Genomic DNA, 18,404 nt, shown 5'->3' with positions numbered 1-18,404 from the left:
GTTCAGTATATTTCTTGACTGTGAATTCTCATCCTAAATATCAAAGGCTTATGCCTGGAGTGGAAATAAGATAAGGGAAACCCGTAATCGCAAATCTAGTGGTTTATGTGCCAAAAATCTCAATTTGGGGATTTCTTAAAGAAGTTTGCTCCCTGTGTTTTTCAAAGTTATACATTACAGCTTGTTTAGGCAAAGGGCCTTCCTATCAGTATGGTTTCTTCTATTTGTTGCTTAAAAAACAGGTATGACTTTTTCCTCTATAGCCCCCAGTGACAACACTGTGACTGACAGCTACTCTTAAAAGATGAGCACATATTTCTAACTTAAGAGTCTCTTTCCAAGGAACTGCCACATAATTTTAATACAATTTAATCAGAAAGGGGCTATCTGGGTTGACTTCATTATACATTCACACATTCAATCACACCAACATCACTTTTCAAATACCATCTCTTACAAATGGATGCTGTTAACTTTCTCAACAGTAAAGGCCCGGCATGTGATTTCCACCCATCAGTGGAGAATTAATAAATCACCCAACATATTACAGTTTCACGCCAAGTTAGCACCTTCATCAGGGAATGAAATTAGCAGAGCAAATCCTGGCTAATTGTGAAAGATGCTAATTACCCGCTCGCCCAGTAAAATAAGGCATGAGTGATGTGTGGCGAGCCCTGCACAGAGTCATGAACACTTGGAAATGCAACACTTAAATAAAGCCTAAAACTGCTTGTGCAGAGAGAAATGGAGACCAGACAGAGAGTAACATGTACAGCCGCTAAAGTGAAAAAGGATTTGCAGGGATTTTTAAGATCTCATTTCAGAACTGTAGCAAGATGAGTGGAGACTTGGACGATTCCAGGGAATTATTATGCAGTCTTTACTTCTAGGTCTCTAATGTCAACCCCCACCTGATCACTACTGGGAGCAAGTCCTCACTGGTTCATAGCTGTTCACAGCCAGGATATGGGACAGCTGTGAAAGAAGTGACCCCAGATCAGCTACTCCTGGGTGAGGGGTCCCCATGACAGACTGGCAGGAATTGGCTCCCCCACTGCTGGTCTCTGCAGAGGCCAGGAGCTGAGCAGGTCACAGGATGTGAATCCTGAGCAGGCACTTCAGAGGCTGCCGGCTCCTGCTTGGCTGAGATGGCGGAGGTGAGCTGGGAGGATTTAGCCCCCTCACTGTCAATCTGCAACCCCTTCTGTGCATGGGAGACTCTTTCCCCAAAGTTGTCCTTTTTTCACTTTTCACCAGCACAAGGATCACATTAAGAAGGGAAATATGATTAGACTCAAGGTTAGATGTTTATGTCTCCCAACCAAAACTAACGTCTCTGTCCTCTGGTCACCACATCAAGACCAGAATTGAAATACATTTCAGTACAGATTAAAAAAAAAAAAAGAAGAAGGGACATATCTTCCTTCCTAACAGTGCTGTTTAAGTGTGTGATGAAAAAAAAAAACAAAAAACTGCTACATGTACTGCCTTTTTCTACCCTTTCCATCTCCTCTGAAGATCTGAGCAATCACTTAAGACTTCAATACAGCTAAATCCAAATAAACTAACCAATATTTCTATTTTTTAGTGGTCTGTTTTGTTCCCCACACTAAATTTGCTTATGAAAGGCAATTAACACTTTACATTTAATTAAAATGTCCCTGACTATTGATTTGTGCAAGCCACTTAAACAATTATACCATTTACAATTGCAAAGGTAGCCCAGAGAAAGATGTTGTATTGTGGTTAATTTGTGTAAGGATGCAAAGGTGATAAATTATTAACTCCCCAAAGAGGCAGTATGGAAATTCCCCAAAAGATGAGCTTTGCGACACAATTTAAAACATCAACATGATGAAAAAAGAAAAGAAGGAAGGAAGGAAAGAAGGAATTGAAAAGAAGTTAAAATTCCCCAAATTTTCCAAATCATCTATTTTAACAAAACAAAACAAAAACAGAGTGAATTAATAATTCAAATGTGTTTGTACTACTGTTTATAGGAATTCTATATAATCTATTTAACTACAAAAAATAAAATAGAAACATTCTTTCATTTTTAGATTTTTCTTTTTACTCATTATAAATAACAAATTCATGGTAAGATAAAGGAAACTGCTCACTTCACCCAAGATGACAATTCCCAGCATGGTTTACATGTTCTAGTATATTCTATATTGAGATCAATTGCTTCAATACAGATTTCAAACCTGAACATCTCCCCGGCAGAGAAAGGACATCACAAAGACACTCTAGATAAAAAGCATTATGCACAGGAGATAACCTTATCCATTATTTTGTATAAAAAAATAATAATTTAAACCATTTAAGAATACAGAAATAAAGGTTGCAACTTTCTATTTTGCCTGTTTTTCTCTGTCAACACCTGTTCCCCTTAAAATAAAAAATAAAATCTTAACATGATCATTCCTTTCAAATAAAGGAAAAGGTTTCTCTACCTCCCTCAACATTCAAAAACACACCCTACCTAAACTACACTCCAGGAAAACTGAACTTTCTCCCTAAAGTGTTCTTTCTTTTACAAACTGTGTTATACTATCAGTATTGTCCACACTAGAAATAACCTCTCCCCATAGTTTCTACTTATTGAAATTCTCCTGCTCCTTTTAATCTACACCATGAAAGATATTCTGATTCTTCTCCTACTTTTTATTAATGCAGTTCTGATTTGCCCTGAACTCGAAGAGAATTTGTCACTTTTACATTTTAAATCAGATTTTAGTTGTTCCTGTGTGTCTTCACCTCTTTCTAAGAAATCTTAATGTGGAAGCGTAAATCCTGTCAAGATTTACCACAATACCTCACAAACAGTGGGTACCCCAAAGCTGTAGAATAAACATTTCCCTGTCTTCTTTGAATGAGTTGAGATGAATCCTATCTCAAAGACTTTAGGTCTTCTCACAGATACTACGACGGACCTTGACTGTATAAAGAAACCAAGCCACGACAACAAAATTTAGAAAGTAAGGGCTAGAGAATCATGGATTTCCGAACAAGAAGGTGGTGAGAAAGTAGTCCAGTTTCATTCTTCTGCACAGAGCCATTCGGTTTTACCAACATCAATGTCTTACATCTTTCCGAGTGCAGGTCTTTTACTTCCTTAGATTTATTCCTAGGTATTTTATTCTTTTTAATGCAATTGTAAATGCAATTGTTTTCTTACTTTCTCTTTATGATACTTAATAATTAATGTATAGAGATGCAACAGGTTTCTGTATGTTTCTTTTGTATCCTGCAACTTTGCTGAATTTATTTATTCTAATAGTTTTTGGTGGTTTCTTAGAATGTCCTGTGTATAGTATCATTTCATCTGCAAACAGTGACAGTTTTACTCCTTCCTTTCCAATCTGGATGCCTTTTATTTCTTTTACGTATCTGATGGCTGTGGCTAACACTTGAATAAAACTGGCAAGAATGGGCACCCTTGTGTCCTCAGGCAAGGAAAACAAAAGCAAAAATAAACAAATGGGACTACATTTAACTAAAAAGCTTTTGCACAGCAAAGGAAACTATCAACAAAATGAAAAGGCTGCCTACTGAATGGGAGAAGATATTTGTGAACAATATGTCGGTTAAGAAGTTAATATCCAAATCAAAAAAAAAAAACTCATATAACTCAACATCAAAAAAAAAATAATCCAATTTAAAAATGGGCAGAGGAACAGAATAGACATTTTTAGAAAGAAGACACAAAGCTAGCCAACACACACATGAAAAGATGCTCAACATCATAATCATTCAGAAAATGCAAATCAGAACCACAATGAGAGATTACCTCACACCTGTCAGAATGGCTATTATCAAAAAGATAGGAAGTAACAAATGTTGGTGAGGATGCTGAGAAAAGGGAACCTTCATGCACTGTTGGTGGGAATGCAAAGTGGTGCAGCCACTATGGGATACAGTATGGAGGCTCCTCGAAAAATTAAAAATAGAACTACCCACAATCCAGAAATTTCACTTCTGGGTATTTATCCAAAGAAAACAAAAAGACTAGTTAGAAAAGATATATGCACCCCTATGTTCATTGCAACTTTATTCACAGTAGCCAAGATATGGAAGCAACCTAAGTATCCATCAGCAGATGAAGGGATAAAGAAGATACCCATTGGAATGGATGGAATATTACTGAGCCATAAAAAAGAATTAAATTATGTCATTTGCTACAACATGGATGGACCTAGAGGGTATTATACTAAGTAAGTCAGACAGAGCAAGACAGATACCATATTATTTCACTTATATGTGGAATCTAAAAAACAAATGAACAAACATAACAAAACAAAAACAGTGTCATGGATACAGAGAACAAACTGTTCTCTGGTGGTTGCCAGAGGGAAGGAGGGTGTGAGAGCAGTGGGTGAAATACATGAAGTAAATTAAGAGGTACAAACTTCCACTCACAAAATAAATGAGTAGAGGGATGAAGTGTACAGTATGCAGAATATAGTCAATAATCATGTAAATTTTTTGTATGATGACAGGTGGCAACTAGACTTACAGTGAACATTTTGTATCACTATGTTGTACACAAGAAATGAATGTAGTGTTTTAGATACTTCAAAAAAGAAACAAGCAAACAAACAAACTCACAGAAAAAGAGATCAGGACTGTGGTTACCAGAGATGGGGGAGGGAGGTTGGATGAGAATAGTCAAAATGTACAAACTTCCAGTTATAAGATAAATAAGTACAGGGGATGTAATTACAACATGATTAATGTAATTAACACTGCTGTATGTTATATATGAAAGCTGTTAGGAAAGCAAATCCTAAACATTATCAAAAAAAAAAAAAAAGATACAGGTAACAAGCCACTAACTCCTTAGCCAAACTTGTGTGAAAGTAGAAATATGTAAATACTAGTTCTCAGAAACTTTAATAAACCATTTCTCCCCACTTCCTTTCATTCTTTTATGCTTTATTTTAGGTGTTTTTAGCTATCTAAGTACTAATTTCATAGATGAGCTCTAGAAAAATAATGACTTTTGAATAATGGCTTACTCTTACCGTGTATCATAAAGACTGATAACATTTAGACTTCTCGATGCTTCGAGAAGCATCGCAGTCCCTTCAAGGTACAGGAAGAGAAACCAATACATGCATCTTCTGTATACAGTTGACCCTTGAATAACGTGGGTTCATACTTCTTGGATCCTCTTACACGCAGGTATTTTTCAACAGTAAACACTGCATGTGCAGCAACAGGGATGGACCCAGAGTTATCATATTAAGTGAAAATTTAAACTCCCCCTGGGGTCTTCAACCATCAGATCAACTGCAATTTAATGGATCATGATGTTGACCTTTTCTGACTCTCATGACTTCAATAAACTACAGCTTGGACTCTGTCAACCTTTGCCCCAATTCTATGCTGAATTCTCTTCTGCTCAAACCCCTTCATGAATACGCATATACAACCCAAGCCCCTTCATGAATATGCATGTACCCTTAGCTGAAAAATTCCCCAATTTTGCTATTTGAGAAGACACAGCATTGTAAAAATACCTGGGGTTCTCCTTACTTACTACAAGTAATAAATCGTTCCTTTTCCTTAAAAAACAAAAAACAAAATAGTAAACACTCCAGTACATACAACCTATAGTTGGTGTGAATCCTCTGAAGCAGAGGAGCTGCTGACACAGAGGACCAACTGTACGTTATCAACGGATTGGGGGAAGGTGTAGCTCAGTGGTAGAGCACATGCTTTGCATGCACGAGGTCCTGGGTTCAATCCCCGGTACCTCCATTAAAAATAATAAATAATAAAATTATAAATAAGTTATCAACGGATTAACCCCAGCCTTGTTCAAGGATCTTTCCACTCCAGTTATGCCCAGAAATGCAAGAAGCAAAGACTATGTAAGGCCACTTCTTGCTAAAATAAGAAATAATTATGTCAACAATCTAAATGTTTAGTATCTAAATGGACTAAGACTCTGGGTCAGGCAAAGCTAAAACTGCTGGTGCACAGGCCACCCTGAGCAGCAATTCTCGAGGGCTTGACACCAGTAACTATGTACGGGGACGTCTGCGAGGCTTTCTCCAGCACTAGCACACCTTCCTTACACCTCCTCATGTACCTCATGTACCTCATGTCGCCTCCTGAGCACAGGCCAGGGAACACTCTTTCCTTCCTCATTCTGAATGCTCCTCCTATTCTTCTACGGGTACTTAGATGCTCCCATAGAGAAGTCATGAATAGCTGTCTCAAGATGAACACAATGGCTATTTATCTGAATATTATCTTATTTGTGTACTTAAAAAGGCATCTAAAGCCAAAGTCAAATACTTCAAATTTTCAAATTAAAAAAAAAACCAAACTCCAATTATTGAAAATGGAATCTGCTCTGTACACAGTATCTTGCCTAGCTGGAAGCCAACCATTTTTCTTGTTCTAAATTATGTATCACTGTGAGTAGTAAAGCATTTTGATATCAGAATCCACTAACACTTCTCATATGTATCTATGGGGTTTTTTTTTTTTCATTCCTAAAGGTGTATCTATTTGAATTGGGAATGTAATTGCTAATTGCTGCAATAAAGTGTGGCCTTTGGGTCTTAACACTGATACATACACCTCGCATCTATTTAGCAAGCTAACCTTCAGTTTCTCTCTGCATCTTAATTTAACATTTCACTGAAAATAAACATATGAACCCAAAACATTGACTTGGTAGTAAAACATATTGTTGAGTAAACTAATTTCTATTGTTAAGTTCATTTCATTACCAGAAAACTTTAGTTATATCCTATAATATATATAAAGCAGAGATACACGCAAATAAATATAGCAAATATTTCAGTATTTACACGTGTTAGAACATGCCCTAGGGATTTAATATGCATTTTCTTATCTGCATCACAGAAATCTATGAGTTAGGCTATCCCAGTTTATAGGTAAGGAAGCTGGAGAGAGGCTAAGGTCAACCACATAGCACCATGAGCAGAGTTGGGATTAGAACCCTAACAGCCTGATTCCAAACCCCACGTCCCAAGTGCTATCATCTATCTCTGGTCATGACGAGCTCAGGTGAGCTCCACATCTTGTAAATGGGTTCTGCCATCAGATAGAGATACTAAGGTTTTGAGAACAGGTGCAAACCTGCATTATGAGAAATCAAGCACTGTCTAAACTTACGCAGGGACTTTCAGAATCAGTGGGGCACAGAGACAGTACACAGTAGGTATAAACAATACAAGATTAGAGAGTCTGTGTGCAAAGTGGGTAGATATTTAGAAAATGCTGAAAGGGTTCTCTGAAGAAAGCTATCAATAGCTTTACTTAAATTCTTTACGTCAGAGATGAACTGAGTTGAACTTTGGACAGGCAGTAACCGGAGAAAGATATGGGTGCCAGGGGGCAGGGTGAGGGTGGTGAGAATTACGAATCCCAAGTGCAAAATAATAAATCCTCAGCGCTTAACAGTATGTGCCCACAAAATATCTGTTGATCAAGCTGAATTGTAAAATCCTTAGCAAAAAAGATACTTGCTTTATCTGCTTTAAAGTACCTCCAAAATACAGTTAAGTTTTCAGTACATCATTATGAATATATGATTAAACCCATCAGAAGGGCAGAGGATTCCAAACACTCCGTCCAGAAAGTCCTTTCATTTTTTAATTCAACAGATTTACTACTCCTTAAAATTAAAATAAAGAAAACAAACTGTACTGTGGGCATGACATATTGCCAGTTACTCCTCTCCGTATGCCAAATACTCCCGCCAGTAACCCCGAGTACATGCACAGGGTCATACTTTCACAGAAGGCAGAGCTGCTAGTTTGTGAAGAGATACATATAATCTTCATTCATACATGTTTATATAAATACAGACATACATATACAAATACATATTTAGTTCTAGGACATATTAGGAGGTCACACAGTAATTGCAAACCACAGAAACTGCTTTGACATTTTAAAAAAAATTTTTTCAGAACCTTATTAACATCATGATCGGTGTTCCTTGTAATCGATTTTGTTGTGAACATGTAGGCAAAAAAATACCGTCTGGTCTACTACAGTCTTAATAAGGAAAACTGATTGCAAACCATATCCTCATAATGCTATACAAACGATTATCACATTCAAATGAAGAATATCCATGGCATGCAGTAATAATTTTAGTAACTGATTACTGAAGAATTCTTTATAATGTTCTTGTTGCTGAATGACTGCCTTGACAGGATACTGTCAAGTCTCCTATAACAGATTGGGTCAGATTGGATTGGTGCCTTAATTATTCTTTACTTATGTGTTGGGATTTTTTTTCTTACGTTGGCTACAAACACTGGATACTTGTGTAAATTCTGCTTATCTGATCTTACATTTGCTGTGGATATAACTTAGTGGTAGAATTGGAGTTATAATTTTGGGGATTAGGCTGAAGAGTGACTCTCTTACATTCTCATCGATGTCATTTGCGATGAGAAAGAAACACAGCTATAGAAGAGAAAGCTCTGTGTCTACAAGTCCCAGCTGGTCCTTGCAGCCTGCCCCTCATCTCCCATCTCACACAGACTATGGATGCTTTGTGTCTGGTTCCTGGAAGATACGGAAAGCCTGCTTCAAGCAGACCTACTTGTGATTCCTTGTTCTGACAAGGACCAGAACAACAGCAGCGGTGTCCTTCTCGTCATCAGCACCACTGTCAGGGAAAGCAGGGTGTCAGCACCGCGCAGTCTGCTCAGGCCCCTCCTGGCACCAGCACTCGTGGTGCTGACAGCTTCTTGGCTCGCTGCGCGCGCTTCTAACACACCACACAATCCAGACCCCGAGGGCCTACACGGGCTGCACCTATGTGTCTCTTCTTATTTGGCATGAAGTAGAGTCATGTACGCATAAAATGATTTAACAAATGTTCTGTCACCATTTAAGCGATTGCAATAAATACTTTTTTTATTGTAAAAATAGTACTCCAATGGTCATCTGACAGATGACTTCTTTTTTTTCCTAGAAATATCATCTAGACGGAACAGCAGTGGCCCTGTTAGCATGGAGGACCCTGCAAGTAATGAATGATGGTCGGAGTTCGGCAGAAGGCTAAGATTCATGGCTATTTCAAGTAGATGACTGTATGGATCTTAGATATTAAGGAATCTAAGTACGTGACCAGTTGACTTGACTTTGAAATAAATGCTTGAGATAAATGCTGCTCCTTTTCCCTCCTAGCTCTGGTTTTCACAAGGCAGCGCCTATCAATGTAGGCTTTGCAAAGCATGGTTAGGTTAAAGGCTGTTAATGTGGTTTAGGGAAAAGGTACTTCATTGACTCGGGAAGCCTTGACATTTAATCTTAATGCTTTATTTATTTATTTATTTTTCCTGCTGGGCAGAGTCAAAGCTTTATTGCAGATGATCCAATCAGGGGTTAACTAGTGGGTAACAACCCTGTGAAGTCCCTAATTCTTTCACAACAAAATCACCTCCATCCATTCAATCTTGAAGGAGCAAAAGATTTCCTCTGCAAGTGAGGGGTAATACATTTCAGTGACTGTATTTTCCTGTTTCTGAGATTACTGATGTGTTCTTTATCCAACAGTTCTTGATCCATATCCAACTGTTTTTGTTTCATAGCCTTCTGTTTATTTTTAGCATGCTAGTCAAATTTTTTGAGAAGCTTACTCAGTTTATGTTCATTTCTTTTATAGATTACCCTTTTATTTGTGTTACCTCGGGAGTATTCTCTCACTGAGATCCTTCCATTAAATTAATTTTTCTCATGGAAACTGTATTTGGGGAAGGAATTTCTTGGCGGGCTGGTTGGTTGTTTTCTTTTATTTTTAAGATTTTTTATTGATTTATAATCATTTTACAATGTTGTCAAATTCCAGTGTTCAGCACATTTTTTCAGTCATACATGGACATATACACACTCATTGTCACATTTTTTTCTCTGTGAGCTACCATAACATTTTGTGTTTATTTCCCTGTGCTATACAGTATAATCTTGTTTATCTATTCTACAATTTTGAAATCCCATTCTATCCCTTCCCACCCTCCGCCCCTCTGGCAACCACAAGTCTGTATTCTCTGTCTATGAGTCTATTTCTGTCCTGTATTTACGCTTTGTTTTTGTTTGTTTGTTTGTTTTTGTTTTTGTTTTTTAGATTCCACATATGAGCGATCTCATATGGTATTTTTCTTTCTCTTTCTGGCTTACTTCACTCAGAATGACATTCTCCAGGAGCATCCTTGTTGCTGCAAATGGCATTATGTTGTCGGTTTTTATGGCTGAGTAGTATTCCATTGTATAAATATACCACCTCTTCTTTATCCAGTCACCTGTTGATGGACATTTAGGCTGTTTCCATGTTTTGGTTATTATAAATAGTGCTGCTATGAACATTGGGGTGCAGGTGTCATCCTGAAGTAGGGTTCCTTCTGGATACAAGCCCAGGAGTGGGCTTCCTGGGTCATATGGTAAGTCTATTCCTAGTCTTTTGAGGAATCGTCACACTGTTTCCCACAGTGGCTGCACCAAACTGCATTCCCACCAGCAGTGTAGGAGGGTTCCCCTTTCTCCACAGCCTCTCCAGCATTTGTCATTTGTGGATTTTTGAATGACGGCCATTCTGACTGGTGTGAGGTGATACCTCATTGTAGTTAGAATACCTAAACAAGCAATTCTCCAAGGATGACATACAAATGATCAAAAGGCACATGAAAAAATGCTCAAAATCACTAATTATCAGAGAAATGGTTGGTTGTTTTCTGTCCATACTCCCTCCTCCATGTTTGATTTCTCTGCACTGACTGTTTCAGGCTCCCAGGGTCCTCAGATGAAAACCAACTCTTATTTTTCTGATTCTGTATTGTCTTAAGGACACAGAACCTATCCTTGTTGAGAATCAGTGTCGTTTGGTCCAGCTCTTGGGTGGAGGACTGCTGCTGACCCTCCCTGACACTCCAGTGATAATGCCCATTGTGTATGTCGTATGGCTCAGGTTCTTACCAGAGTGCAGGCGATTTTCAGCCTCCATTTGCAGACCCACTGCTCTGTTTCCCCACAGTGGATGGAACAACATCAGAGCTACATCTCGTGGGAGTTGAGCACAAAGATGCCATGAGTCATTTCCAATAGTGGAGTCCTGAAGGCTTGTCTCTTCACCTTGCTGTTTTTGCGGTTTCCATTCCATTTCTGCTCCCCAGATAAAGTTAATCTGCTTTGGACCATGAATACGTCTTTTAAAATAGGTACTAATAATGTTTCAACTGCCACGACGTGTGTTTTGAGCATGAGGATTCAGTGTATACTGACTCTACGTATTTGCCAGAAAACCTCCCAGTAGGACTTTTTAAAATACATTTTTAATTAACCGTGGACAGTTTCATAATGAATTATGTTTTCTACAGAATCCAAAGATCAGAAAGAATACAGAATATGTTAGGTCTCAAATAAAAACCGAGATATTTATCTGAGCATGAGCCATCTAGATACAAGTGTGGAGAAACCTGGAAGGTCATTTTTAAGATTGGAAAACAAGATATTTTACAGTTTTAATACATGAAATCTATGAATACAAAATTTGAAGTGTCAAAACATACCCATTTGGATCTATTGATCAATTGATGAATTAATCGATAATCAAATATAATAAGCATAATTTAAGAGATTCTGAGACTTGAATATGTGATTGTTAGGTGAATAATTCTCCAACAAAAGACATGTTCAGAATGCTACCAATAAAATACAATTGACTTTATCTTGCAAAATACCTTACTCTATAAAACATCTTACTCTACAAAAATGTTTTAAAGTGGCATCAATTAATATTTGACACAAAAGGTTAAAGTTTAAAAAATCTAATATTACATTAAGCTACTTTATTGCTTCAGTACAAAATCAGCTTAAATTGGTAATATGAATATTTAGAATAAGCAGCATGAATCAAATTTCTTACTAGTTAATTCAATTTAAAATGGCAGAAACCAAATGAGGAATTATACATGCTATTCAGATACGTGGAATGATTTTTTTCTACATCGGTAAAAAAAATCCATTTATTTGAAGTATTTATATATTGATCCTATTAATGTCAATAATACTAATACAATTCAAACTTTCCATTGTGGCAACAGGTATAAAAATAAATCTGAACCATTCATTTATTTAGCCTACAAGTATCTGGGGGCATCTACTCTGTGCAGGAGCATAGCTAAGGTTTAAGTGAGACATGAAGGTAAGTCGCCCTTTTTGCTATAGGGACCGTCTGTTATTTTTGTCTACACAACATCCTTTCCTTTGAGGACTTTTCTATCCCCTAGAGCACCTGAGCCTGGTGTACCAACTGTCAGTAAGTCGGAGCTCTGTCAACGTTTGCTAAACTAAATCCTTAAGGTTCTGATAGTGTGATTCAAATGTGATGCCAAATGCTAAGAACAAAGAGTTTAAGGAATGTAAGAAAAAGAATATAACTTTAAAGCAAATGAGAAAGCTATGAAAATGATTTCACTTCATCTGATACTTAAAAAACAAAATCCTGACTCCCAGTGAACACTAAAAACAAGTTATTTCCATATATGTAAGCCCGTGGTGAGAACTGTCCAGCATTCAATAAACACTTCTTGGATTTTAAGTGACTGTCATCCTGTGATAGTCCATTTGGGAATACGGATCCGCCAGCAGTGCATTTTACTACTATCAGCCACCAGGTCCTCACTTCTCCCTTCCTCCGTCTCCTTAAATTTCTGTGTTCCACCCTTAGTAACACCTTTGGAATATGTAGATAACTTAAAGATACGGACTTTTTTGCTTTTGTTGTTGTTGTTTTCATCATAGCATTGCCATCACTCCACATGTATAAGGCAGTGACTCTGACAGGGAATGTCAGAGATTTTCTGTGCCAATATTTCACCTAGTTGCTTCCAATTTTATCCCTTCCATTGTCTGATTTAAAAATGAAACACATTTTTATAAAGGAAATTTGTGCTGAGACTTCCTACCATGATCTTTCTCAAGAGGTCTGTTCTTTTCTTTAAAATATCAAAGTTTGGATTGTTGGAACTTAGTTTGGCCTCTTTGGCTCCATCGTCCCAAACTTTAACGTATCAGTAAAGCTGGTTCCCATCCCGAGTTGAAGGGTAAAGGTGGGATGGTAAGAAATAAAAGAGACCACTGAGTTGACAATAGCTTTCCGTTGGCTAGAAGTGTTTCGAAGGAGAAAAGAGGACTTGAAAATCAGATTAGATTTGCCTTCAATATATTATAAGATTACATCTTTTTACAATTATTCACCTTGTTCAGATAGCACTCATAATAAATACTTTCTATTTCTAAACTCTTACTGTTACATTATCCTGCCATTTATTTCCTTTTTAGTTGACATGTTGAAGGAGGGGTTAAAATTGCATGCAAATGTGTCCGCTGTGGTGCCCAAATTTCAGACATTCAGTTGGGAAATAACGTGACTTGAGAAATACACTGAGAGTAAAAAGCCAAATCAAAGAATAACAAGAACTTTCTGTAAAACGATGCACAAAATAATGTGGAAATTTGGTGCTCACATAGTCAATCCAGGCACTCAATAACCATTGTCACTACCTACAGTTTAAATATTTAAAGTATTAAGGTACTTTATAAACTTGTTTTAGAATAAGAGAATAAATTGCATTTGGTGGAAGAAATTCAATGTGCTTGCAATGAACAGAATTAACTATGCATCTCCAATATTGTGTATTTTGATTTATATGCCAATACCCAATTTATTAGCTGAAACCATAGCTCTTTGACTTCTATCAAAATGCTGATGTCTGTACATCTCAAAAATGTTCTCCTAGAACAGTCTACTCAAGCAATAGAAATAAAAGCAAGAATAAACAAATGGGACCTAATTAAACTTACAAGCTTCTGCACAACAAAGGAAACCATAAGTAAAACAAAAAGACAACCTACAGAATGGGAAAAAAATTTTTGCAAATGAAACCGACACAGGCTTGATCTCCAGAATATAAGCAGCTCATACGACTTCATAAGAAACAACCAACCAACCCAATCCAAAAATGGGCAAAAGACCTAAACAAGCAATTCTCCAAGGAAGACATACAAATGATCAAAGGCACATGAAAAAATGCTCAGTATCACTAATTATCAGAGAAGTGCAAATCAAAACTACAATGAGGTATCACCTCACACCAGTCAGAATGACCATCATTCAAAAATCCACAAATGACAAATGCTGGAGAGGCTACAGAGAAAAGGGAACCCTCCTACACTGCTGGTGGGAATGCAGTTTGGTGCAGCCACTGTGGAAAACAGTGTGGAGATTCCTCAAAAGACTAGGAATAGACTTACCATATGACCCAGGAAGCCCACTCCTGGGCTTGTATCCAGAAGGAACCCTACTTCAGGATGACACCTGCACCCCAATATTCATAGCAGCACTATTTATAATAACCAAAACATGGAAACAGCCTAAATGTCCATCAACAGATGACTGGATAAAGAAGAGGTGGTATATTTATACAATGGAACACTACTCAGCCATAAAAACCAACAACATAATGCCATTTGCAGAAACATGGATGCTCCTGGAGAATGTCATTCTGAGTGAAGTAAGCCAGAAAGAGAAAGAAAAATACCATATGAGATCGCTCATATGTGGAATCTAAAACAAACAAACAAACAAACAAAGTATAAATACAAAACAGAAATAGACTCACAGACATAGAATACAAACTTGTGGTTGCCAAGGGGGCGGGAGTAGGAAGGGATAGACTGGGATTTCAAAATTGTAGAATAGATAAACAAGATTATACTGTATAGCACAGGGAAATATACACAAAATGTTATGGTAGCTCACAGAGAAAAAAATGTGACAATGAGTGTGTGTATGTCCATGTATGACTGAAAAAATGTGCTGAACACTGGAATTTGACACAACATTGCAAAATGATTATGAATCAATAAAAAATATTTTAAAAAAAGAAAATGAAAAAGAAAAATACCATGTGAGATTGCTCATATGTGGAATCTAAAAAAAAAAACAAAAAAAAAAAACCAAGCATAAATACAAGACAGAAATAGACTCATAGACATAGAATACAAACTTACAAACTTGTGGTTGCCAAGGGGGCAGATGGTGGGAAAGGATAGACGGGATTTCAAAATTGTAGAATAGATGAACAAGATTATACTGTATAGCACAGGGAAATATATACAAGAGCTTGTGGTAGCTCACAGAGAAAAAAAACTTGACAATGAATATATATATGTTCATATATAACTAAAAAATTGTGCTCTACACTGGAATTTGACACATTGTAAAATGATTATAAATCAATAAAAAATGTTAAAAAAAAAAAAAAAAAAGCTTCGTGACATATTATCCAGTATTTATAAAATGGTACTGGGGAGTTTTTCAGATTATTTCTGCTGCTGTGTTGTAAAAAACAAGTCTCTTTTTAAACATTTTATGTCACTTTTTAGTTATGCCTTAATAAACATGATATGGATGGGCTTATTAAATTCCAAAAAAAAAAAGCTGATGTCTGCACTAATAATTATAAATGTCTAATATTAAAAAAAAAAAAAGTCCATAAGATAAAATCAATGTCATGCACAGGAAAGATAAGGAGCACAGAAGTGCTAAACACTAGATTCGAATCATAGCTCAAGAATTTCATAGCTATGTAATCTTGGGTAAGTACTTAACGTATTTGTCTTCTGTAAAATAAACTCACTGAAGGATTGTTGTAAGCGTTAGAGACAGACTAGCTAGCTGAGTACCTGGCAGTAAAGACACACAATGATAGATTTAAATTATATCATATTCATTATTATGAATGAACATAACATAATGGTGCATGCTATTTCTCCATCCTTTCAATCATAGTTCAGGCACTGAGATATTCTGAATATATATACTTTGCTTGCAAAACATTTTGCAAGGCCGTTTACATATTCAAGAGGGAAGAGTGAAGACTTTCCATTGTGGGTGTACTCATAAAGACAAGTACTTAGCACTGAATGTAAAATAGTGACTCTCCATCTCACTATCTAAGTTCAGACATGGTAAACACATTTTTTGAGTTAGCTATAATAAAGAATAAAGAGCATGCTAGAAAATTGGTAACTAAGAAAATCCCTCTGTACTGATAAAGCTTGATTGAATACAACAAGAACAGAAGTCAAGTAATTTTTTTTTCTTACAGCTTTCTTCAAAATAAATCTACATTGTCGATTTGGAACTGACTTCATTAAATATGAGCTTTTTAGTTTTAATTATTTTACTTTATCAAAAAGTAAACATCTACAAAGAGCAAATTAATGAATGCTTTTAAACAGTGAACTGCGGGGGAGTGTATGTATAGCTCAGTGGCTCTAAGCTAAATCCCCAGGGCCTCCACCAACATAAATTAATAAACAAACCTAAATACTTCCCTCACCCCCCAAAAAACAAAAAACAATTAAAAATAAATAAATGGTAACTTGAATTCATTTTGCAAACAGAGGAAAACATCATATTTTAGAAAAGGTGTTTTGGAATTAGTTCCTCTAAAATAAGTAAGCTTCTTATAACCACGCCAGTAAGTCAATAAGAAGAAAAGAAGTAGAAACAAGTTCTAGAATCAACTGGTCATGATAATAGCACAAATTCTCTAGGTATAAAGGGGCTAGATAAAATTATAAGTTTCATGTCCTTCTGTCTAGAATAAACTTCACCTTCATCAAGTCAACTGGATCCCCTTTGTCTATAAATTCTCTGAAGAGGCAGTTCACATATAACACGGGTGTTAAACACAGTCTACCTTTCGATTGCTTACCTTTAGTTTTAGATATATTCATTAGCTTAAGAAGTAATTGAAGCCTTGACTGCTTATGTTGTTAGTGAGGAAAAGAAGTTTTAGGGACATATTCTAGCCTAAGTCAAAGTTGACACGTCTTGGCTTTCATTACTCAAAGGAATGCCAAGTCTAGTTGGGAATACGGCCTGCCACTGTCATCACCTCACATCTGCTAAATGCTGACAATAACCCATGTTGGAGCTAATATCCCTGACAAACAGCACGCTCCCATGATTTAGTTTTGGCATATCTGCAAGTATTCATGAACACTGCCAGAAAAATAACTTATTCCTATAGGAATTCTTGCAATTAAAATTAATCATGTCCTTAGTTATGGTTATTATTGTGTACTCATAAAAAGTAATGAAGCAGGAAGATTTGTGGGCAAAGTGACCTATTAATCATGCTGATTACATATTCGTAAAACATTAACCACGAATTTATAACGTGCTCTTGGAATTATAAGAAAAGTAAAGCTCAGAATTACCACATAAAAATCAAGGAAAAAAATTCTCATGCATGACTGAGTGTTACATAGAATGTTTATAATTAATATTGGAAGTCAAAATTGACTGCTTTGTTATTCTTCACTTAGATCCTGTATTTTAAAAAATGGGATTCTGGTATCATTTTACTAATCATGAGTCATGATACACCTAAAACCTAAAGAGAAGAGGAAGCAGAAATTTTGGCCCTCTAATCTGGCCAGTTCAACTGTTCAGATTTTAAAACCAGGAATATAAAACCTCACTATGTTGTGTGAAAAGCCGAGGGTTTCACAGTTAGCTGTAAAAACAAAGACACGTAAATATCAGAATGGCTTCTTCAAAATATTGGTGATTTGAGGACCATTTAGAAAGTGAGAGTTCTTATAAAATTAAAATACAGTGTAAAGGATGGAATCGTCCAGCTGAGAGTATCTGGCAACTAGGCTGAACTTTCCCCCTCAACTTACACTTCTTAAAGTGATCTTGGCTTTAAGGATTAAGACATTACATGTCTTGATAGTACTTGAAAAATACCAACAATATTGCCTGGTACAAATTTTAGGTGTCCTTCTTATCTCTGCAAATAAACGTACAGTGAATAATATTTGCTTTGCTCACTCAGATAACTGAAAATATGAAATTAATGACTGCTTTCTAACAGAGGCTTCCGCCTGATCAATTACAATTGGCTGTCTTTAGCTCCCACTCAACACCAGGGCACACTAACGAAGAATCACGGAAATTAATGACTTCATATTGTCCTAGGTTCAGGACAGCTGTTCCAGCACCTTCTCACATGAGCGCAGACTTTGCACTGTGGACGGCGGCCGTGGCCCAGGCCGCCCCACCATCTGGGCATCTCGCCCATCAGCAGCTGCTGCGTTTGCTTTGGTACCTTCTGCCTGGCTATCTCGGCCTCCAGTCTGCACCACTCCTTGGCACTGCTGAAAATTACAACACATTTCACCCTCTACTCCTGAACAGCGGAATTCCCTAGTCATTTCTCCGTTTAGATTTTGGGAAGCCCTGTGTGAAACATCTATAGGGCTCACTTTAAAAAAAATCCCTTTCTTCTCAAACTTAACAATTTCATTCTGTAATGATTTCTCAG

At 36.8% G+C, this 18,404-nt stretch overlaps 1 long non-coding RNA gene and 1 other non-coding gene across 2 annotated transcripts in view; one reads left to right on the top strand and one right to left on the bottom strand.

Annotated features, from left to right (window-relative positions):
* LOC116147618 (uncharacterized) overlaps window positions 1-18,404 on the bottom strand; it is a 333,894-nt gene that overhangs the window by 131,396 nt on the left and 184,094 nt on the right. The window lies entirely within an intron of this gene.
* TRNAA-UGC (transfer RNA alanine (anticodon UGC)) lies at window positions 5,694-5,766 on the top strand. The gene has a single exon. It is a non-coding gene; the product is annotated as a tRNA-Ala (tRNA).

This window comes from Camelus dromedarius, chromosome 19 (assembly GCF_036321535.1).
Source record: "Camelus dromedarius isolate mCamDro1 chromosome 19, mCamDro1.pat, whole genome shotgun sequence".
In the NCBI taxonomy this organism is placed as follows: Eukaryota; Metazoa; Chordata; class Mammalia; order Artiodactyla; family Camelidae; genus Camelus; species Camelus dromedarius.
The sequence above is the reverse complement of the archived record's forward strand: the minus strand, read 5'-3'. Positions and strand labels throughout refer to the sequence as shown.